This window comes from Halichoerus grypus, chromosome 7 (genome assembly GCF_964656455.1).
Source record: "Halichoerus grypus chromosome 7, mHalGry1.hap1.1, whole genome shotgun sequence".
In the NCBI taxonomy this organism is placed as follows: Eukaryota; Metazoa; Chordata; class Mammalia; order Carnivora; family Phocidae; genus Halichoerus; species Halichoerus grypus.
Genome location: NC_135718.1, coordinates 30889682 through 30913291, shown reverse-complemented (window position 1 = coordinate 30913291; position 23610 = coordinate 30889682). Strand labels below are relative to the sequence as shown.

General features: G+C 35.8%; 1 protein-coding gene across 9 annotated transcripts in view; it reads left to right on the top strand.

The window, feature by feature from the left end:
• Window positions 1–23610, top strand: part of LCOR (ligand dependent nuclear receptor corepressor) — a 143473-nt gene that overhangs the window by 38771 nt on the left and 81092 nt on the right. The gene's annotated exons all lie outside the window — the stretch shown is intronic.

Here is a 23610-nt window from a genome sequence, read left to right as displayed (position 1 = left end):
TACCTATGAGGAGAAAAAGATCCCTGAGCTCCATTTGCAGAGATTTTGATTCAGTAGGTCTGGGTTGGGATCTAAGGATTTTTTTTCCTAGGGAACAAGTTGCTTGATGTTGACATGAACCACACTTTGGAGTAGCAATGCTTTAGAGTCCTTAGTTCCAACGTCCTTAAGGCCTCTCTTCTCTTGTCTCTGCATCAGTGTTAAAACCCAAGTTCCTAGGTTACCCATACTTAATCATCATCCATTCAGTTGTCAGCACACTCTCAGCTCTGTCTTCCAGATTCTCATTCATTTTTAGCACTTGACTTTCCTGCCAACCTTTTGAGTTTGAGAGAGAATGTGTGTTTTGAGAGCAGGAGAGAGAGAGAAAGGAATGTAGCCCTTATACAAATTTTTATTCATTATAAATAAAATATCCATATATTTTATCTAGGAGTTTATAATAACAGGGCTTTTAAATTATTTTGACATGTTTCCCTGAGTAGTTTGGTCCCATCTATAAATCTATCACTGAGCAACTAGAAGTTTCCTATAACTCTTTATAGGCCTTTGGGGAAAACTTTCTTAAATATTACCTTGTTTAAGGGTGTGCAATGCTTTATAGTTATTTAGAATATCATTTTTCATTTGAATATCCATATAGTTATGTAAAGCTTTCAGAATTGGACTCTGTGTTTTGAGCTTAGCATATAACAAATCTTTCAAAATTACATTTTTAATAGTTCATTGACTTGTCATTTGTTTCTCTTAGCATTAGAACCTTGTTTCTTAAAAGGCATTCAGGTTGAGAATTTGGCTTGATTAGGTTCTACTTACACTTGTACTATGTGGTATTTTAAAGTTTATATTTTTGTCAAAAGGAATGCCTCGTTAAAATATTTCTTGATATTATATGTTCCTCTTAATGATTTTAAAGACTTGTATATTGTTCTAGTCCTTTGTATTTGCTGTTCTTGAGCTAAATAATTTCAGGAATCAATTTATCATTGTGTAGTAAGGGTACTACTCTTCCCAAAGACATCCAGGAGTTTTGGTGTTCTTTTTTAACTGTAATAACACAGTTATTTTTAGTAATTGTAGATTCAGAGAAGATTATACAGTGATATCTAGTACTCACTGATTACCTAGGGTCACTCATTGTGTAAATAAATACACTTTGGGTTTTTTTTCTTTTAAATGTATTAATTTGTACTTACTCAAAGTACTAGTTTCTGTTCTGCACAGCTTTAAGAGATTTTACTGGACTGTTTTATCTAGTCTTTGTTACCATTTGTAAACTCTCCATTCTGCATCTCTCTGAACATTGGTAATAATTAGACTGAATGCTGGATTATGCTACTGCTTATACTTCTCCAATCAAAAATACCCATTTGTTTCCAATTTTTAAACCAATCCTCTAGCCATATTGCCTTATATTCTTTTCTTCAGCATACTGAGAACTGAAGAAATGTTAACAATATTCTGAAAATATAACTTAATTCCAACTATAGTAGGCCAAGAAAACTGATAAAGATGGATTAATTTGATCATTCCGATTCTCACCCCCCACCCCGCCGCCGCGGCTCGTCCCAGTGGTTCCTGAGACTTTCTGGGATCTGCTCCGTCAAAACTATTTGCGTACTTAACACTAAGATGTTATTTGCCCTTTGCACTGTGTTGATAATCTGTACTTAATTTAAGAGTGTGGTGGCTAAACTGCTAGTGCACAAATCAAGTTAGTGGCACCAAACTATTATAGTAGCCTTTGTAGTCTTTCACTGTCACACACAAAGTAAAAAAAATGCCAGTTTCCCCTAAGAATGCCCTTGATGAGGCAGTGAGAAATGCTGCTTTTACTAAACCTTGACCCCAAGTACATGTTTTGGTAGTATTCTATGGGATGAAACGGGAAGTATGTATAAAGCACTTATGTAGTTCTGAGCTAAACTAGATGCTTTTTTTCAAGGAACACCACTTTAAACTGTGGTTTTTCAGACTTCAGTATTTGACAGACATTTTCTCAAAAAAATGAAGTGAGCCTGTCACATCAAGGAAAAAAGTAAAACAGTATTTGTTGCCAGTGATAACATTCCAGCTTTCAAGAGAAAATTTGGAATATTAGAAAATGTATTATCCTCCACTGTAGTCTGAAACTTCACTTAGAAAACCTTTCTGTTGATGGGGTGCCTGGGTGGCTCAGTTGTTGGGCGTCTGCTTTTGGCTCAGGTCGTGATCACAGGGTTCTGGGATCGAGCCCCGCATCGGGCTCCCTGCTCCACAGGAGGCCTGCTTCTCCCTCTCCCACTCCCCCTGCTTGTGTTCCCTCTCTCGTTCTGTCTCTCTCTGTCAAATAAATAAATAAAATCTTCAAAAAAAAAAAAAAAAAAAACCTTTCTGTTGAGATTTGTGGTGATATTAACAAACATGATTTTTTTGTGAGATATTGTACAATGAAATACGTTTGGAAAATCCACATAACTCAGTGAATTAATACTTTACAAATGGTCAGTACCTGATGTTTACAAATCAAGCATTGGTTAAAAATCCTTTCCAAGTGCAAAACAGACCAGTGTTTTTTTGTAACAAAATTTTATTTTCAAATTGACATGTAGAAAAATTGACATTTTTGTGTATAGTTCTTGGAATTTTACTACATGTGTAAATTTGTGTACCCACCACCACAGTCAAGATACAGAACAGTTCTATCACCCCAGACAGTTCCCTTGTGCTCTTCTGTTGTAATCACCCCTCCCCAAACCTCTGGCAACCTCTCCTCTGTCCTTCATCATTGTTTTGTCTTTTTGAGAATGTCATATAAATGGAATCCTAGAGTATCACCATTTGACACTGGCTTCACTAACTCACCATAATGCCATGAGAGTCATCCGAGTTGCATCAATATTCATTTTTTTTAAGGTTTTATTTATTTATTTGACAGAGCACGCACATGCATGAGCAGGAGGAGGGGCAGAGGGAGAGTGAGAAGCAGGCTCCCCGCTGAGCAAGAAGCCCCATGCGGGGCTCAATCTCAGGACCCTGGGACCGTGACCTGAGCTGAAGGCAGATGCTTAACCGACTAAGCCACCCAGGCATTCCTCATTGTTTAAAAATTGCAGTAGAATTTGTCATACATACAATGGAATATTAACTCAGTCATCAAAAAATGAAATCTTACCATTTGTAATGACGTGGATGGAACTAGAGGGTATTATGCTAAGCAAAATAAGTCAGAGAAAGACAGTTACTCCTATGATTTCACTCATGTGGAATTTAAGAAACAAAACAGGATCATAGGGAAATGGAGGGGAAAATAAAATAAGATGAAATCAGAGAGGGAGACAAACCACAAGAGACTCTTAACTATGGGAAACAAACTGAGGGTTGCTGGAGGGGGGTGGGTGGGGACATGAGTAACTGGGTGATGGACATTAAGGAGGGCACTTGATGAAATGAGCACTGTTATTATATAAGACTGATGAATCATTTACCTCTATCTCTGAAACTAATAATACACTATATGTTAATTGAATTTAAATAGAATAAAAGTAAACAGTCATTATATAATATAAGGCCTTTTGTGTCTGGCTTCTTTAATTTAGCATTATATTTTTGAGATTCATCTATGTTATAGTACATTATCAGTATTTCATTCCTGTATTAGTACAGGCTGCCATAACAAAAGATTGGATGGCTTAAACAGATATTGATCTTCTCATAGTCTGGAGGCTGGAAGCCCCAGATCAAGGTTCAGCAGGGTTGTTTCTCGTTTATACTCTTTTCCTGGCTTATAGATGCCCATCTTTTCACTGTGTCTTCACAGGGCCTTTCCTCTGTGCTGGAGTGTGAAGGAGGGGGGAGCTCTCTCTGGTGTCTCTTTTTATTAGACGCTAATCCTATTGGATCAGCCCCCTTTCTCTTACAACCTCAATTAACCTTAATTAAATTATACATTTATATTGGAGGTTAGGGCTTTCAGCATATGAATGGGGGGACAAACATTCTGGCCATAATAACTCTCTTTTATCGCTGAATATTCATTGTATGCTCATGCCCCATTTTGTATGATCATTCATCAGGTGATGGACATTTCGGTGTTTCTGCTTTTTGGCTCTTAAGAATAATGCATGTCTGAACATTCATGTACAGATTTTTCATTCTCTTAGATTTGTACTTGGGAGTGGAATTGTTAGGACACATGGTAATTCTATTTTAACTTTTTGGGGAACCACCAAACTGTTTTCCACAGCGTCTGCACCATTTTGCATTCCTATCAGAAGTATGCAAAAATCCAGTTTCTCCACATCTTCACCAACACTTCTTACATTTCCTTTAAAAAAAAAAACAAAAAAACCCTAGGGACGCCTGGGTGGCTCAGTCGTTGAATGTCTGTCTTCAGCTCAGGTCATGATCCTGGGGTCCTGGGATCTCCCTCTCCCTCTGCCTGCTGCTCCCCCTACTTGGTGCTCACTCTCTCTCTGTCAAATAAATACATAAAATCTTTAAAAAATAAATAACCATCCTTGTGGGTATGAAGTAGTATCTCATGGTTTTGATTTGCATTTCCCTAGCGACTGATGATATTGAGCATCTTTTCATGTACTTGTTGACCCATTTGTAAATCTTCTTTGGAGAAATGGGAATTCAAGTCCTTTGCCTATTTTTAAATTGGTTTATTTGGAGTTTTGTTGAGTTGTAAGAATTCTTCACATATTCTACATATTAGACCCTTATTGGACATATGATTTCAAAAAATTTCTCCTGTTTTGTGGGTTTTTTCACTTCATAGTATTCTCTGAATCGTAGAAGCTTTTAATTTTTATGAAGTTTAAAATTTTAAATTTTTTGTTGCTTGTGCTTTTGGTGTCATGTAAGAATCCATTGCTACATCCATAGTCACAAAGATTTACCCCTATGTTTTCTTCTTAGAATTTTATCATTTTCTCTCTTACATTTAGATCTTTGATATATTTGGAGTTTTTATGTATGGTATGAGGTAAGAGTCCAGCTTCATTCTTTTGCACATGGTTGTCCAGTAGTCCCTGCATTGTTTGTTGAAAAGGCAATTCTTTCCCCCACTGAATAGTCCTAACATCCTTGTCATAAATCAATTGACCATTGATATGTGGTTTATATCTGGACACTGAGTTCTATTCTTTTGGTCTATATGTCTATCTCTGTGCCAACACTGTGGCTTTGTAATAATTTTTGAAATCAGGATGTGTGAATCCTCCAGCTTTGTTTCTGTTTTTTCAACTTTCTTCAAGATTGTTTTGGCTATTTGGGCTCCCTTGCAAGTCCATATGAATTTTAAGATCAGCCTGTCAGTTTTTGCAAAAAACATAGTTGGGATAGGTATTGCATTCAGTCTACAGATCAGTTTTGCGGGGTGTGGGGGGGTGTATTGCCATCTAAACAATATTAGGTTTTCTAATCCAAGAACATGGGATATCTTTCCATTTATTTATGTCTTCAGTTTCTTCCAGCATTTCATGTTTTGTAGTTTTTAGTGTGCAAGTCTTCCACCTCCTTGGTTAAATTTATTCCTAAGTATTTTATTCTTTTTGATACTATAATAAATGGAATTGTTTCCTTAATTTGAGATTGTTCATTGTTAGTGTATAGAAATACAACTGATTTTTTGATGTTTCTCATGTATCCTGCAACTTTGCTGAACTTGCTTATTAGGTCTAATATAGTTTTGTGTGGATTCTTTAGGATTTTCTTTATGTAAGATCTGGTCTGTGAAAAGAGGTAGTATTACTTCTTCCTTTTGATTTGGATGGCCCTGGCTAGAACTTCCAAACAATGTTGAATGAGGTGGCAAGATTGAACATCCTTGTCTTGTTCTTCATCTTAATGGGAAGTTTTTCAGTCTTTTACCATTGAGTATGTTAGTCATGAGTTTTTCATAGATGTCCTTTATCAGGTTGTGAAAGCTCCTTTCTATTCCTGGATTATTGAGTGTTAGCATGAAAGAATGTTGGAATTTGTCAAATGTTTTTTCTGTGTCAGTTGAGGTGATCATGTTATTCCACCCCCTTCATTCTGTTACTATGGTGATTGATTTTTTTAAAATTGATTGAGCCACCATGCATTCCTGGGGTAAATCCATGGTGTATAGTCCTCTTAATATGCTGCTGAGTTTGGTTTGCTAGTGTTTTGTTGAGGATTCTTGCATCTGTATTCATGAGAGATCTTGGTCTGTAGTTTTCTTGTGAAGTCTTTGTCTTACAATATCAGGGAAATACCAACCTTTTGGAATGAATTAGGAAGTATTCTTTTCTCTTCCATTTTTTTGAAGAGTGAAGAGCGTTGGTATTATTTCTTCTTTAAATATTTGGGAGAATTTATCAGTGAAGCCATATGGGTCTTGGATTTTCTTGGTCAGGTTTTATTATTATTATTATTATTGTTTTAATCTCATTATAGATCAGATTTTTTATTTCTTCTTGAGTCATCTTTGGTAGTTTGTAGGAATTTGTCCATTTTATCTATGTTATCTATTTGTTGGCATACAGTGGTTCATAGTATCATCTTATAATTCTTTTTATTTCTGTAAAGTCAGTAGTGGTGTCCCTACTTTTGTTCCTGGTTTTAGTAAATTGAGTCTTCTCTCTTCTAACGGTTTGTTAATGTTGTTAATCTTTTCAAAGAAGTTTCAGTTTCACTGATCACTTCTTTTTTTATTTTCTTTTTTAAATCTCTGCCCTTTATTGCCTTTCTTTTGCTTGCTTTGCATTTAGTTTCTTCATCTTTTTCTAGTTCCTTAAAGTATAAGGTTGTTGATTTGTGATATTCTTTTTTAATGTAGGTGTTCACAGTTGTAGATTTCCCTCTGAGCACTGCTTTTTGCTGCATCCCATATGTTTTGGTATGTTGTGGCTATTTTTAATTCTTCTCAATGTATTTTCTAATTTTCATTGTGATTACTTTTTTTGAGTCATTGATTAAGAATGTGTTGTTTAATTTCCACATATTTGTGAGTTTTCTAATTCCCTATTATTGATTTTAATCACATTGCGTTACTGTTGGAGAAGATACTTTGTATGATTTCCAACTTTTTACATTTATTGATACTTTTTTTTGGTGCCCTAACATGTGGTCTGCTGTGGAAAATGTTCCATGTGCACTTGAGACAAATGTTTATTCTGCTTTTTTTGGGTGCAGTGTTCTTTGTATGTCTTTTAGGTCTAGTTGATTTATGGTGTTGTTTAAGTCCTCTTTCCTTTGTATCTTTTACCTAGTTGTTTCATGCATTGCAAGTGAGGTACTGAAGTCTACAATTATTGTCGAGCTGTTTCTCCCTTCAGTTCTGTCGTTTTTTTGCTTCGTATGTTCTGGGGCTCTGTTGTTAGGTGCATTTGTGTTTTTAATTGTTAAATCTTCTTGATAGATTGACTCTTTTATCATATATCTTTGTCTGTTATAACAAGTTTTAACATGTATTTTGTCTGATATGGGTGTATACACTCTATTTCTCTTTCAGTTGCTATTTTCATGTACTATTTTTTTCTTTTACTTTCAACCTGTTTGTGTCTTTGGATCTAAGGTGAGTCTCATGTAGACACCATATAGTTGGATCATGTTTCTTTAATCCATTCTGCTTATCTCTGCCTTTTAATTGGAGAGTTTAACCCATCCATTGACATTTAATGTAATTACTGTTAAGGATCTTTGTCATTTTGCTATTTGTTTTCTACATGTCTTATATCAGTTTATTCTTAAAGCCCTCCATTACTGCCTTCAAAGAGTGTTATATAAGTATTTTCTAGTGTAACATTTTAATCCCCCCCCCTTTTTTTTAACTGTACAATTTTATAGTGATTTTCTTTGTGCTTGCCCTGGGGATATATAATTAACATCTTAATTTATAAAATTCTACTTCAAATTAATAACAACTTAGTTACAATTGTATACAAAATACTTTGCTCCTGTGTAATTCTGTTCCCTTATTCTGTTATTGTCATATATCTTTATATATTATATGCTCATTAACAAATTTTTTTCAAAGGAAAAAGATCTATAAAGGTTCAGGATTCACATCATGACAGATCATAAAATTGAATACCCTTCTCTCTCTCTCTTTTTTTTAAAGATTTTATTTATTTGTCAGAGAGCGAGCGAGCGAACAAGCAGGGGGAGTGACAGGCAAAGGGAGAAGCAGGCTCCCCTGGGATCATGACCTGAGCCGAAGGCAGACACTTAACTGACTGAGCCACCCAGGCATCCCTTGAATATCCTTCTCTTGATAAAAGTTCAACTTTTGCAGTTTTTTTCTTGTTTAAATTATCCGGCCATCTTTTCTCTTGTGCTTTGCTATTACTTTCACCCCACCTCTTCCTGTCTGTGGTTATATTGACAGATTACCTCCCTCTCCCCAGTAGTTTAGAAAGTCTACTCCTATACAGGCTCTGATGATTGATTAACATTAATTTTAATACACTCTTCAACTTTACCACCATCTAAGTAGTATCTGTAACCTTCCTTTCCCCCACTTCCCAAGTACAGTTAGCTGCCCATCCTCCTGGGTAGAAGTGTGGCATTTTATTTTCCAGTTTTCCTTGTTGATTTTCCAACCCATCAACATAAACTTACTGTTATATGTAGTTGTCTTTTAAATCATAAGGAAAAAAGAGGAATTACCAAAACACAATCTCCTTCCTTTCTCTCCTTCCTCAAACACTTCATAATATAGTGCTTCTATTATAGTGTCAGATACTATTCCAAACAGTTTGAAAATATTTAATTATCTTAATTTTTTTTAGATCAAAACAATTTTATAGCCAAGGAAGGTGAGGAATAAATAAGACAACTTACCTAAGGCCATAGAACTGTTAAATGGCAAAGTCAGAAATTTGAACCTTGGTTATCTGGCTCCAGAGTCCTTGCTGTTAACCACTAGTCTGTTACTTCCTAAGTCCTAGTGTAACACTGAGTGTAGAATTCAGTAGGATACATAAAACATATGCATTCATGTTGAAAATTAAGGACAGATAAAGTGAAGGATATTGGGAGTCAGTTGAAAGGAAAGATAACAGTTGGGAGGGACTTTTGATCTGTGGCCTTGAAGACAAAGCAGGATCAAGACTATTGAGATTTGAGAGAAGGCTTTTTAGACAGAAGGAGCAGGATGAGAAGAGGGATTAAGACAAGGATAAGCAAGTTGTATTCAAGAAACAGAATAGTTGAGTGTGCTTGAAGGAAACTGGGAGAGTGAGTGTTGAAACGGTTCATCTCTAGAATGATTTAAAAGCCGCACTTCATAGTTTGGATTTTATTCTGCAGGCAGTAGGTAGTCCATTGAACGTTTTTGAGCAGAGGAAGACTATTAAGAATTTACTTTATATGTAAATGTGTATATAAAAATCTGAAGTCTAACTCAAACTTTGGGTGTAATTTAAAATTTTCTAAAATACGTGGAAGCTTATTTCAGTAGGGACCAGATTAAAGTTTGATCTTTTGTACTGCCATATATTAAGGTATGTTGGAAATGTGTTATAAAGTAGTGATTTTTTTTTTTAACATGCATGTTAGAGATATTTAAAGAAATGTGTTTGATTATATTGAAAGGGATATGCTTCCCTTTCAAGATCATCTCTTGTATGAGAGGTGGAGAGGTAGGATATGCATTTATTTATTTTTTTTTAAAGATTTATTTATTTATTTATCTGATGGGTGGGGGGGGCGGGGAGAGAGACAGCGAGAGAGGGAACACAAGCAGGGGGAGTGGGAGAGGGAGAAGCAGGCTTCCTGTGGAGCAGGGAGCCTGATGCGGGGCTCAGTCCCAGGATCCTGAGATCATGACCTGAGCTGAAGGCAGATGCCTAACGACTGAGCCACCCAGGCGCCCCGGATATGCATTTATTTTAATTACATGCCATATACTAGTTCAGATCAGCTGTAGTATTTTTTGAGTATTTACAACTAAGTTGTTTGCCAGATGCTGGAAATATAACCATAAATAAGACCTGGTCATACTTTAGTCTCTTTTTTCTTCCTAATTGATAAACATTGGAATACTTCAGTATTCAGTCCTCTTGCCTCTTTTCATTTTATCTGCCCTCATTAACCAAATGTGATCTCATCTCGTTCTAAGGCTTTAAATTCTATCTGTATTTTAATGATTTCCAATTTTATATCCTTGGTGCCAGTGTATCCTTTTAAATTCAAACCTGCCTATTCAGTTGCCTTCTGCACATACCCACTTTGATTTCTAAAAGGCATGTCAGATTTAACATGTCCAAAACTGAACTAGATTTCTCTCTGTTGAAGTTGTTTTTCCTTTAGTCGTGTCCATCTTAGAAAGTTACATTACCATTCACTCAATTCTCAAATCAAAAGCCTAAAGTATTGTTTTTAACACCTTTGCTTCCCATTCCACACTCTGTATCCAGCCACTACTCTCTACCTTCATGACTCCCATACTAGTTCAAGCCACCATCATCTCTTGCCATAGCTATAGTAATAATAGTCCTTTAATAATATTTTCCTCTTGGGACACCTGGGTGGCTCAGTCGGTTAAGCGTCTGTTTTGGCTCAGGTCATGATCCCAGGGTCCTACATCAAGTCCTGCATCAGGCTCTTTGCTCAGCAAGGGAGCCTCCTTCTCCCTCTGCCTGCCACTCCCCCTGCTTGTGCGTGCTCGCTCCCTCCCTCTCTCTCTCTCTCTCTCTCTGACAAATGGATAAATTAAAAAATCTTTAAAAAGTAATGTTTTCCTCATAATCAGTTATCTGTGCACCCACCTGGGAATCTTAAACAATATAAATCTGATCATGTTACACCTCCACCAGTACCCAAATGTAAAACTAGTTGATTTCTATTAAATTCAAAATTCTCACCATGGCCTACAGGATCTTGCCTCTAGATTTCTGACTTCATCTCCTACTTTCTACCTTACTCACTTTGCTGAGACCATATCAGCTTTCTTGCTCTTTCTCAAATATACCATAGCTCATACTGTATGCTGTTCAGCACTGTTCCCTCTGCCTAGACTGTTCTGTCTTGGTTATCTATGTGGCTTGCTCCCTTACTTCATTCAGTGCTCAAAAATGTTGGCGCTTAAAGTCTTTTCCTGATCTCTCTAAAGATTCTCCTTCCTAAGTCTCTGCCCAACATTTCTCAGTGTTACCTATCAGGGTTTATCAGGGCTTAGTTGTTACCCCTTACTCTGCTATTTTCTTCTTCAACCATTACTTCTTTTACTTACCCTTATCACACATTATCATCATGATCATCATCATCATTTATATCATTTGTCTTCTTGTCAGAATTAAAAAGTTCCGTGATAGGAACTATTGTCTGTACTGTTTACAGCTGCATCCCTAGTGTCTGACTCTTAGTGGACAACTCAGTATCTATATAGTCCACCAAGAAAAGGAGGCTCAGAAACAATAGAAAACCTCTTTATTTAGTCTTAAAAAAAAAAAAAAAGAGCAAAAGAAATTGCCAGTCTCCCACCTTGTCTTACATTTTTAGTATGTTTTAGAAAATATGTAGTAACAAAAGGCTATTATGAATTCAGTAATGCTTTTTAAGGAAATATGTATTTTGTTTACAGCAAAATGGCATTTGGACAAATAGTGGCTGTATATACAAGCACATTTTTATTTAATTTACAAACAGTGCTCATATGGATTTACTGACCTTGTAATGATGGAGTTCCTCTAAGGAATTGTGGCCCACAGATTGTGAACTCCTGGTGTAATTGACTCAGTCCTAATCAACTTCAGATTTGCATTTAAATGGCTTCTTTTTAGCATAATTACTCTACCCAAGACAGTTTGATATAACAGAAAAAATGAACCCAAACTGCCCTTGGATTTCCAAAGAACTAAATTCATCTGACCTAGCTACTTAACTATCTTTGTGCTTTTGGTTACTTAACATCTTGGAATCTCATTTATGGCATTTTGTATGTAAATATAATTATATGAAATTATTTTGGTAATGTTCCAGCTACTCAATACGTATTCCTTTCCCCTTCTTAATGCATTAATACCATTATTTTTCAGGACCTCATCTTTCTCAGTTTATTCTGTCTTTGCTGTGATTACAGCTTTGTACAAAAAAAAGTGTTCTGTCATCTCTCTTCATGGGCCAGCAAAGCAAGCCCTTAATTATATTCTGGTTTTAGTTCACAGATATAGGGAACTTAGTTGAAGTCAAGCAGAAAATCATCCTTTTTTCTATCAGATACCAATTACTCTTCTGTTTTTATTTACTGTGTTTAACTATTTCTTTGGGTCTTCAACATGCCAGAGACAAAATGGAGTCATTCTGAAATCTCAGACCACTCAGGTAAATATGAGAGTATAGGAATTAGGAAGGGTGTGTTTACAATCATTCAACAAACATTTATTGACTGCAGTTTAAGAAACAGGCTGATATTAAGAGAGAGACATACTAGGCTCTGGTTCTTTGCACAAAATCTAGTGGATAAAGTGCCAAAAAATAACTATAGAATAGTTTATAAGTAGTAGTATAGGCAGCACTGGTGAGGATGTTCCTAACTTTGCCTGAGGCTTGAGGGATGAGATAAGGATGCCTTAGAACAAACTAGATTGAGGGTTGCAGGAGAGCATTCTAGGCAGAGGACATGCATTGACATGTACGTAGTGATTGATAAATCAGTCTGACTAGAGCATAGTGTATGTAGACAGAAAATGGTGTCATAGGAGATTGAAAAGGTAGTTTGAGAACTAGACAGACCCTCAATGATGTTGGATGTCATCCAGGAATTTGAAGTCTTCACTAGTATCACTGGAAACGATCAAATGTTTTTAAAACTGAGAAAAGATGGGAGAAGTTTGGCAGCAGTGTGAAGGATGGATTGTGTTGAAAATGGTCATATAGGGGATGCTGAAATAGTAAAATTAATGAAAAGTTAGAAGAGGTCATTAGTAGGCACTGGATGAATTCAGAAGAGCCTGGGTGTAGAATTACAGTCCTGGTTTTAAACCTTAGGCTCTGCCTCTTTGCAGTTGTATGAAAAAATTAGCTGCTTTGATTTTCAGCTTTCTTATCTGTACTAGGTAGTAATAATATCTACTTGACAGTGTTCCTCTGAAGATTTGTTGTAGTGGGTATGAAGTACCTGATACAGGGCTTGCTTGATGCCAACTAAGGACTCAGTTAATGATAACATGAGCATGGAATGGTGAAGGCCTGAATTTAGGGGTGGAAAAGAGAGAACAGATTTGGGTGGATCTTTCTGAATTGGAATGAATAGGACTCACTGACCAGAAGACTTGATGACTGACTTAGGGAAAAATGGAATCAGACAGACTTAGATTTGTAATCTGAATGATTTAGAGTGAAGGGTTTAGGGATGCCGTTTTTCTGGTAAGGAATAAAGAAGGAATCACTGGTTGAGATGAGGTAAAAGGAATGAAATGATTTTGATTTGGACTTTTTGAGGTATTTGGGATGTCTTGGTAATGATGTGAATGAAGCAGGCAGTTAGAAATAAGGTCTGGGGCAAGAGATAAGAGATTGGAGAGTTATCAGTATATGCATGGTAGCAGAAATGTGTGTAAATCTTAATGGCAGGGCATATATTTTAAATACATCCTCTGTTCCCACACTGCTGAGCTCTGTAATAACACTTGATTGGTTCTTGTTATTAAATGTGAGATTTAAAAAATAATATCCTTTAGGTTGGCTTTGTATATAAAAGATAATGCATACTTTGATTTCTAATTTAATGTTCACTTTATTTAAAGTTACAAATGTAAAACCTAGTTTTCCTAAAATACGGATCTTACTCTAATTTTAAACTTGTAATAAATATTTTAGTTTAACTTTTTAAAACGTTTGAATTTGTAACTATGAATTAAAATGTTTATATTTTCTCTTTAGATATTTAACAAAATTTCCCTAAGTACTTAAGTAAATCTTAGGAGTCTAATAATTTGAAGTTATAAATGTGATTGTTCTTAAGTTGTACAAGTATCTAAATACAGTGTGCAAACTTAGTAAGATTTCAGCCTAAAACCACATATTTAATCAGCTATTTAATTGTACATACTAAATGAGAATTACAAGGTTATCTCTGTAATAGGCAGCCTTTTCTTTCCTTCTTTCTTTCTTTCTTTCTTTCTTTCTTTCTTTCTTTCTTTTTTTCTTTCTTTAACAATTTTATTTATTTATTTGACAGAGAGAGCACAAGCAGAGGGAGGAGTGGGAGAGGGAGAAGGAGGCTCCCTGCTGAGCAGGACCCCGATGTGGGTCTCTCGTTCCCAGGACTCTGGGATTATGACCTGAGCTAAAGGCAGATATTTAACTGATTGAGCCACCCAGGTGCCCCTAGGCAACATTTTCTTAAAACATTACAAATATTTATCAAACATGCATAGATTACTTAATGGCTTTATTGAGATACAATTTACACACCTTACAATTCACCCATTTTAAGTGATTTTTATTGTATTTACAGAGTTGTGCAACCATCACCAAAATCAAATTTTAGAATGTTTCCATCGCTTCAGAAAAAAGTGTTCTTTTGCAGTCATTGCTATTTTCACTCCTACCTGTAGGAAACCACTAATCTCCTGTTTATATAGATTTGTCTTTTCTGGACATTTCATATAAGTGGAATCATATAGTATTGTGGTCTTTTATTTTGGCTTTTTTCACTTAGCATAGTGTTTTGAAATTCATTCATCCATATTGTAATAACATTGCATTGTATGGATATATACTACATTGTATTTATGCTAGATTACTTCTTAATACAAAATAATTAAAGGTTTAGTTCTCTTAAATCATTATTTTACTTAATACTTGTTTTTTTTTAAAAAAAAAACAAACAGGAAAACCTGAAAATAAGTGAACTAAGCTTCTGTCTTAAGTTAGAAAAAGAACAACAGAATAAACCCACAGACAAAGATAATGAAACTTAAAGTGAAAATTAATGAACCAGAAAACAAAGATAGGATAAAGAAGATAAAAAAAAGTCAAAGGTGGGCGATGGGGAATAAGAAAATAATCTGACAAGATTGATCAAGGAGTAAAAGACAAATAATATTACACAAATGAAGGCTAACTAGAGATAAAGTAAAAGATTTAAAAGATAAGGGATTTATAGCATTATTTACTATAGCCAGAAGGTGGAAGCATCCTAAGTGTCCATAGATAGAGGAATAGATTAAGAAAATATAATCTATGTATCAGTGGAATATTATTCAGCCTTAAAAAGGAAGGGAATTCTGTCACATGGTACAGGATCCATGAACCTTGATGACATTATGCTAAGTAAAACAAGCCAGTCACAAAATGATAAATACTGTGAGATCTACTTAAGAGGTACTTAGAGAAGTCGTATTTCATAGAGATAGAAGATACAATGGTGTTTGGCAGGGCTGGGATAGGGGGAATAGGGAGTAATTGTTGAATAGTGTTTCAGTTTTGCAGATAAAAAAGTTCTGCAGATGGATAATGTAAAAACTACAAATATATTTATTTGTAATTTTTGGCTAAATTGGTAATGGCTTAATGGCTAAAATGGTAAATTTTATATTATGTATATTTTACAAGTAGAAAAAGGATGAAGGAAAATACTATCAACAATCTTATGCCAATAATTTTGAAATTAAAGAAAAGAAAAATATAACTTTCCAAAACTGACTCAAGAAGGAAATAACAAAGCTTGAATGGTTCTATAACTATTAAATAAATTTAATAGAGCTCTTCTCTGAAAGAAAATACCCCAGATGGTTTTACATGTGGGTTCATCTCAACTTTTAAGGAAGAGAGTGTCTGTCACCTCTTCCAGAAAATAGAATAGGGGCATCTGGGTGGCTCAGTTGGTTAAGCAACTGCCTTCAGCTCAGGTCATGATCCTGGAGTCCTGGGATCGAGTCCCGCATCGGGCTCCCTGCTCGGCAGGGAGTCTGCTTCTCCCTCTGACCCTCCCCCCTCTCATGTGCTCTGTCTCTCTCTCTCTCTCTTTCTCTCTCAAATAAATAAATAAATCTTTAAAAAAAAAAAAAAGAATATATCTCAGTTCTATGAAGTCAGATACCAAACCCAGATAGAGATATTATGAGAAAAATTACTGGTACTTTTTTTTTTTTTTTTTTTGACAGAGACACAGCGAGAGAGGGAACACAAGCAGGCGGAGTGGGAGAGGGAGAAGCAGGCTCCCCACTGAGCAGGGAGCCCGATGCAGGGCTCGATCCCAGGACCCTGGGACCATGACCTGAGCCGAAGGCAGACGCCTAATGACTGAGCCACCCAGGCGCCCCGTTACTGGCCCATTTTGCTCATGAAACAGATTACCCTCTGGGTGGCTCAGTGGTTAAGTGTCCGACTCTTGATTTTGGCTCAGGTCCTGATCTTAGGCCCCTGGGATCGGGCCCTCATTGGGCTCCTCGCTCAGCACGAGTCTGCTGGAGTTTCCCCCCCAACCCCTGTGCTCTCGCTAATGCTCACATGCACACTCTCTCTCTCTCTCTCACATCTTTTTTTAAAAAATTACCCTTTTAGTAATAGTAAAAATTCATTATTTTGTTTTATGCTTTTATCCTTGAATTCTTTGTCTGATATTATTATTGCCACCTGGTAATTTATTGCTTTCTTTTTTCTAATGTTTTTCTCTTTGCCTGCCTCTTCAGTTTCAACATATCTTTGTCACTTTAAGCTCATTATAAACTGTATATTGCTATACCCTATGTGACAATGTTTTCACTTAATCAGTCAATTAATATTTATCATAATGTGTACCTGTTTGGTATTATTCCTGAAGTTGTTTTTTGTGTTTCTTGTTTAGTATGCTTGCTTTTTGTTTAATTTTTAATTTTATTTACTTTCATAGTTGACCTTTTTTGTTACTGTTCTTTATTTCCTCCTGTGGTTTGGAAATTCTTCAGCTTTACTCATACGTTTTAAGCAAATTTATCTTAAACCTACATTTTTTTTTAAAGATTTTATTTATTTATTTGACAGAGACACAGCGAGAGAGGGAACACAAGCAGGGGGAGTGGGAGAGGGAGAAGCAGGTTCCCCGCTGAGCAGGGAGCCCAATGCAGGGCTTGATCCCAGGACCCTGGATCATGACCTGAGCCGAAGGCAGATGCTTAACAACTAAGCCACCCAGGCGCCCCAAACCTACATTTTCTTAACATCAAAGATTAATGACTATTATAAATTGCCTCCTTATCTCACATACACACTTGATTTTAACATACTTAAGCATATCTTATTCTTACTTCTTCACCTAAGATTTCGTTGTAATAATTTGGGGTGTTATTCCTAAATCATTCATCTTAAAAACTATATTGTGTTCATCTATTTAAAGAGTTCTTTTTTATCCATTATATTAAAATGAACCCCTGTGTTAGTAACAATTGTTTACACTTAACTGTTAATTTTACTGGTATATTGCTTACCATTATTTTTTATATAAACAGTGTTTTCTTAGGAGGTCCTTGTTCTGAATCATTTTTTATTAGCTGAACTACTTTAACTCTTACCCCAGAGTGAATGCTGTCCTGCTTTTCAAATCAGAGCATATCTAGTAATTTCTTTTACCCACGTCTTTGAATAATAGACTGGCTAAAAAAGTGTTTTGTTTTTGTTTTATACTCAGAATTTTGTAAACATACCTCCATTGGCTTTTAGCATTTCCTTTTACTAATGAAATGACTGGCAGTCTAAATCTCTTTTCTCTTATTCTAAGTAAGAAAAGGAAAGTTTTTCCCTTATTTGGAGTTTTTAAACTTTTATTCTTGAAATTGAGTTATTTTTACCAGGAAAGTACTATATATACATGCTTTTCCCCCCCTGAGTATTCTGCCTCAGTATTTCTCAGAGCCCCTTTGCTATGAAGACTCAAGATAGTATTCAACATTGGAAAGTTTTCTTCTTCTTCTCTTCTGCTTTCCTTTTTGAAAATTTATATTCTTTGCTTTTTTCTTGTTCTGGAAATTGTGTTTTACATTATTGAATTCCCTGGCCACTTCATGATTTCTGTGTCTTCAGATTCACTATATATTATGAGGACATTTCTTTAGTTTTTTAGGTCACTAATTATTATATATTTTTCTACATAATACCGCTGTGTGGTTATTTTGACAGTTTTGTTTTTCTTTTTTCCTTCTCTCCTAAGCACATATTCTTTACTTTTTTCAAAGTAACATGCTCTCTTTAAAATGCTGTTCTTCCCTGTCTCAGTAGAAATACTATTTGTATTTTTTTTTCAAGTTCTAGTATTTTTTCTGCATTAATTCCATTTCAGTTTGGGCCATTAATTGTAATTAGATTATTGTTTTTCTTCATTGTATCTGGTCAGGTTTTTTCATCAGTTCTTGTGCTGAGTAATTTGGAGGGTGGTAAGTGTGCCAGCAAATGAGCTCTTCAGAGTGCATGGGCCAGGAGCAGATGCTCAGGGAGAGAGGAAGAACTCTTAGTGAACACAGTCGTCCAGCATTGGGCGGGGAGGAGGTGGATTGCCTTAAGTAATGAAAAGAGGAGCCTGGTTTTTGTTTATTATCTGTAGAAGTCCATCCACATTTCTTTGGTTATATGATACACTGGGAAAGCTGGAACATTAGTAAAAAGGGATTCTTTACCTTACATTACCTTGGATAAAATATAAAAGATTATATCATCTGGTGCTTTTCAGTTGTTTTAGAGCTCCCTTATAATGGAGTTCAGTGTGCTGGTGGCAAGTTCTACACCAGAGTTTTAAGCAAAGAACTCCAGACACTGTCAGTCCCCATTTTACCAGGATATTAGTTGATTGTTACCAGCAAGCTATTTTATAAAATAATAATACTCTATTGGAGATTTTATACCAAGCACCAAGTTTTACAAGATACCCAAGGATCTTGATGTAAAAATTGCTAATTTTCTGATGTGCTCCTAGTTTTCCTTGAGACCTCTTTGTCTCTCAAACTGCTAATCTCTATACTGGTTTCCTCAGAGAAAAGGTTCCCAAGACTCATGAACCCTTTTTTTCATTCCATCCATAATAGTTTCTTTATTTCAAAAGTACAGACTATATTGCTTACTGAGGTTGGCTATGTATTTGATATGCTCCTGTCCTGTTGTTTTTCATAACCTGCTTTTCCTGTTTTGGTTACAAATAAAGAGGTAGCGAGCATGATTGATTGATTGATTGATCTATATTTATTTATTTATTTTAAAAGATTTTATTTATTTATTTGACAGAGACAGAGCAAGAGAGGGAACACAAGCAGGGGGAGTGGGAGAGGGAGAAGCAGGCTTTCCGCAGAGCAGGGAGCCAAGGAACCTGGGATCATGACCTGAGTCTAAGGCAGACGCTTAACGACTGAGCCACCCAGACGCCCCTAAGCCTTTCTTTTCTTTTCATACATTTATGTCGTACCTGCTCAAGGAGATTTAATGCTCTAGGAAGGCTAGGCAGGTCTTCCTGTTTCCCATTTTTTTTCTCTTACACTAGGATTCTACATGCCTGGTTTTTAGTTTCTGATTAATCATATAGTTCTCAAAAACAAAAGATAGAAGATTAAAATTTTTCACCTATTCCCTCTTCGATCTAAATCATACTTGCAGGGCTCCTGGGTGGCTCAGTCTTAAGCATCTACCTTCGGCTCAGGTCATGATCCCAGGGTCCTGGGATCAAGCCCCGCATCAGGGTCCCTGCTCCGCGGAAAGCCTGCTTCTCCCTCTCCCACTGCTTGTGTTCCCTCTCTCGCTGTGTCTCTCTCTAAGCTTGCTTCTCCCTCTCCCTCTCCCCCTGCTTGTGTTCCCTCTCTCACTGTGTCTCTCTCTGTCAAATAAATAAAATAAAATCTTTAAAAAAAAAAAAAAGGCTTAGATAGCCTGTGATAAATTTTATTTGACAGAATACTTGCATAAACAGGGCTTTGCATGTGCAGAAAACAAAACATAAACAATTGACATTTATTTAAAAGGGGAGAGTGATAAGTGAATTCTGAGGATAAGAAAACTGGAAACCCGAGCTTCGTGAGGGCAGGTACCACGTCTGTTCACCATTGCCTACTCAGTGCCTGCCGCTGTCCGTGGTAGGTGGTAGGCTGTCAGTTAATATATATAATATTAAATAAACAAATATGTATTTGTTGAACAAACTGAAGAGTGCCTTGAAGGAGATAATATTTGGGCAGAGATGAGGTGGAAAGGCTTGAGAAAATAGTAGGAGGTAGAAGTGATGACTAAATACATCAGAATACCAGTGTGACTGGAGCTGTGAGAATGAGCACAAAGCTCTGGGAAATAAGGCTGCTAATGGTAACTTGGAGCCAAATTATAAGCAACTTTGATTGTTGGACTTAAGAATTTGGGATTTGTTTTTTAAACAAAGTAGAATTTCTCTGGATAGATAGTAGCATTGTCAAAAAGCAGTGTTTTAGGAATAGTCTGAAAACACAGTGGAGGTTGCTGTGAGGAAGAGACTGGAGACCAACTTTGAGACCATTTGTGATGTTGGATAGGAATTCTTGGGACACTAGTTAATGTCCTATAAAATTATTAATATTTCCTTCTATGTAATGTATTACATAAAGATGCTTTTTAAGCCCTAGTGTTTGAACATAATGACATGGCTGTCTTTTTCAGTATTTATTTAATTTTCCATGGTATTTTGTTATTAATCTCATGGCTTTTCTATGAGATCATGGTATAAATTTTGAATACATTTGTTCTTCCCTTATTTGCTTTTTGTTAATGTCAAGCATAGCACATGAGCCATTTCTTGTTGCTATGCAACTGTTAAATTCAATATTTAATATTCATAAAACTGAGTAGCATTAAATTCATTTAATAGAGGGTAGCAAGATATGGCTTTACAGTTTCTAATTGATAATATTTGTGAGGTTTAACGTATGTTACAGATATGAGCAAAATAGGGGTGACCTGTTTACAGTTGCTTTTTTGATCAGAATTAATTATGCTTAAAGCACCAGTCTTTTTCTTGTTTGATGCCTTTTGGTCTTTTCCCTTTCATGGCTTTTTGCTATGTGATTCAGTTTTTGCTGGTGTCTGTGTGTTATTGATGAAGTTTTTATTTTCTTATTTCAGATTCTGTTATCTTTTATAATGTTTATAATTTTCTTTTTCAAAGCTTTTATTTGCTTTTTTTTTTGTTCTGAGTATTATTTCTTGCTGTATTTACATTTTTCCTTTTCAAGAATTTATACTTAGTATACAAGTTTGGAATTTGTTATAATTTCATACAAACCCAAGTGAAAGCATATTAGATAACGCTCTTTGGGACAAGAGCCACCTGTAATCTCCTTTAGCTAATTGCAGTGCATACTTGGTACTTTCAAGATAATAAAATGCTTTCATTAATATTTGTAAAATAGGAGGGTTTTAGAGTTGGAGACAAGCTATGGGATTCGTTTAAGGGAAGAAAAAAAGAACTAGTGTTGAGAATATCTAGTTTGTAGGCCCCAGATAGCTAGGATCTAGCAATTCCTTTTTCGTTCTCTTACCACCATCTCCTTAACCTCTAAACCCCAGTTGAACCCTTTCTCCTCCCCAGTGTAGGGAAGAGAGGCCATAGTAAATTAGTGGAAAATGTTCTAATTATAGTAGGCAAATAATAAACAGGCACAGATAACTCCAATTTGCTTGAATAGGTAGCTTGATTTTGTTAATGTCCTTGGAATAATTTTGATGGGAAGAAATTAAAGAGAGTTGAAAAACAATTGCTCCTTCATAATAAATGAAAAATCTAGAATCTAGAAAACAGTGTAGAAAAATCAGCTGTTTAACTGCAGTGTAGATAATGCAAACTCTAGAGATTACTCTATTGAAAAAATGCCTTAATACTGTGGACAAAAAAATCCCTTACACTGCATTATTATTCTTAAATTTCAATCTTTTTTATTTTTTATGATCTTATTTCTAAGTAATCTCTACACAGCATGGGCCTCAGTCCTACAACCCTGAGATCAAGAGTCTCATGCTCCACTGACTGAGCTTGCCAGGCATTCCTGTATTATTTAATGAGATAAAATACTGTCTCTTTTTTTTTTTTTTTTTAAGATTTTATTTATTTAATTTGACAGACACACAGCGAGAGAGGGAACACAAGGAGTGGGAGAGGGAGAAGCAGGCTTCCCGCTGAGCAGGGAGCCCGATGCAGGGCTTGATCCCAGGACCCTGGGATCATGACCTGAGCCACCCAAGCGCCCCTAAAATACTGTTTCTAAGGACCGTCTTTTCTACCCCTTTATCTTTCAAACTCTTTATGGTGATTGTATTTGTGGTAAGGAAATGCTGACTGTGTGTGTGGACCTCATGTATCCACCTGGGTATAGTATTTTAAATTAGTGGGTCTCCCTCCCTTTTGAGCATAAGAGTACTTAATTTTTTTTATTCTTATTTTTTTATTTTTTTAAGATTTTATTTAGTTATTTGTCAGAGAGAGAGCGAGCGAGCACAAACAGGGAGCGGCAGGCAAAGGGAGAAGCAGGCTCCACGCTGAGCAAGGAGCCCAATGCGAGACTCAATCCCAGGACCCTGGGATCATGTCCCGAGCCGAAGGCAGATGCTTAACCCACTGAGCCACCCAGGCATCCCTAAATTTTTTTTTTTAATTTAAGTTTCACTCAGTTAACATACAGTCCAATATTGGTTTCTGGAGTAAAATTCAGTGATTTATCACTTACATACAACACCCAGTGCTCATCACAAAATGTGCCCTCCTTAATACCCTTCACCCATCTATCCCATCCCCCCACCTGTATCCCTCCATCAATCCTCAGTTCTCTGTCGTTAAGATTTTCTAACGGTTTATTTCCCTCTCTCCCTTTCCCTCCCTCCTTCCCATATGTTCATCTGTTTTCTTTCTTAAATTCCACATAGGAGTGCGATCATATGGTATTTGTCTTTGACTGACTGACTTATTTCACTTAGTATAATAATATACTCTAGCTCCATCCACGTCCTTGCAAATGGCAAGATTTCATTCTTTTTGCTGGCTGAGTAATATTCCATTGTAAACTTTTTTTTTTTAAATTATAAACCTGTAAGTGATAGTAGACTGTGTGACAAAATACATAGTGCCCCAAAATACATTGTACATACTAGAAATTCAGTAACACTTTTTGTATTTTCTTAATTACAGTAACATTTTTATGCATTTGAAAGGTACTGTGTACACTGAATGCACAAGATATATTCTTTCTGAAGCTCATGCTTTAAGTACATATGGATTCATGGACCCATTGTAACTGTTTGAGCTCCCAATGAGGTCCATAGTTTGGGAACCACTACTCTTAACCCATTATTTCTGTTATGTTATATAAAGGTACAATCTGATTCCTTTCTTCTTTTCCCCTCCTTTTTCTCTTAATGAACCATAAGAAACAGCAAGATGGCCAAGATTTTTAAATTGTTTTTCATTGAGTTGATCAGCAGTATTTGAGGTAATAAATCAGAAAAGTATTTTTTTAATACTGGTAAAAGGTGATAACATTTTAAATATTTATGTATAGGTATATTTGAATTTTTTGTGTGTATAATTAGTGAGTTCTACCTTCATAAAAGAACCAGCAAGTAGTTATTGTGGCAACGTGAAATAATTACAAAGGTGTTTTTCTTTTGAAATATTATGTTATGGCCTTTTTCTTTAGTGATAATGGTGTTCTCGGTGAGGATTTTCCTTCTTCAGAA